The sequence below is a fragment of the Ochotona princeps genome, chromosome 4 (genome assembly GCF_030435755.1).
Source record: "Ochotona princeps isolate mOchPri1 chromosome 4, mOchPri1.hap1, whole genome shotgun sequence".
NCBI lineage: Eukaryota > Metazoa > Chordata > Mammalia > Lagomorpha > Ochotonidae > Ochotona > Ochotona princeps.
The window spans coordinates 99296321-99297836 of NC_080835.1; positions in this window are offsets into that span (position 1 = coordinate 99296321).

The window sequence follows — 1516 nt, forward strand, 5'->3', positions numbered from 1 at the left end:
CAGTGCCAAAACAACTCCACCTCAGTCATGAACTTCACATACCATCAGCTGTGCTAGCAGCTAGCTAGGAAACCCTGTTTGGTCACTTGCGGTCCAATGCCCATTGAGCCCAGTGGGATGGAATCAAGCAGGTTGAGCACATACACTAAACTCACATGGAGCTCCTCACTCAAGGCGCTCAAAACCTGCACAGCCAAACACAAGTTTAGCCCACAAGCAATTTCCTGGTGCCGTGGAAACCAAGTGCTCTGGCACCACATATGTCTGAAAGTGGATATGACACCTAGGGAACTCAGGGCGGTGGTGAATGGCAACTGTCGGAAGCAGCAGCACAGCTCTTCCAGTGCCAAAACAACTCCACCTGCCTCATTCACATACCATCAGCTGTGCTAGCAGCTATCTAGGAAACCCTGTTTGGTCACTTCCGGTCCAATGCCCATTGAGCCCAGTGGGATGGAATCAAGCAGGTTGAGCACCCACACTAAACTCACATGGATCTCCTCACTCAAGGCGCTCAAAACTCCACAGCCAAACACAAGTTCAGCGCCCAAGCCATTTCCCGCTGCCATGGAAACCAAGTGCTCTGGCACCACATATGTCTGAAAGTGGCTATGACACCTAGGGAACTCAGGGCGGTGGTGAATGGCAACTGCCCGAAGCAGCAGCACAGCTCTTCCAGTGCCAAAACCAACTTCACCTGCCTCATGAACTTCACATACCATCAGCTGTGCTAGCAGCTATCTAGGAAACCCTGTTTGGTCACTTCCGGTCCAATGCCCATTGAGCCCAGTGGGATGGAATCAAGCAGATTGAGCACCCACAGTAAACTCACATGGAGCTCCTCACTCAAGGCGCTCAAAACTCCACAGCCAAACACAAGTTCAGCGCCCAAGCCATTTCCCGCTGCCATGGAAACCAAGTGCTCTGGCACCACATATGTCTGAAAGTGGATATGACACCTAGGGAACTCAGGGCGGTGGTGAATGGCAACTGCCCGAAGCAGCAGCACAGCTCTTCCAGTGCCAAAACAACTCCACCTGCCTCATTCACTTCACATACCATCAGCTGTGCTAGCAGCTATCTAGGAAACCCTGTTTGGTCACTTCCGGTCCAATGCCCATTGAGCCCAGTGGGATGGAATCAAGCAGGTTGAGCACCCACACTAAACTCACATGGAGCTCCTCACTCAAGGCGCTCAAAACCTGCACAGCCAAACGCAAGTTTAGCCCACAAGCAATTTCCTGGTGCCGTGGAAACCAAGTGCTCTGGCACCACATATGTCTGAAAGTGGCTATGACACCTAGGGAACTCAGGGCGGTGGTGAATGGCAACTGCCCGAAGCAGCAGCACAGCTCTTCCAGTGCCAAAACAACTCCACCTCAGTCATGGACTTCACATATCATCAGCTGTGCTAGCAGCTATCTAGGAAACCCTGTTTGGTCACTTCCGGTCCAATGCCCATTGAGCCCAGTGGGATGGAATCAAGCAGGTTGAGCACCCACACTAAACTCACATG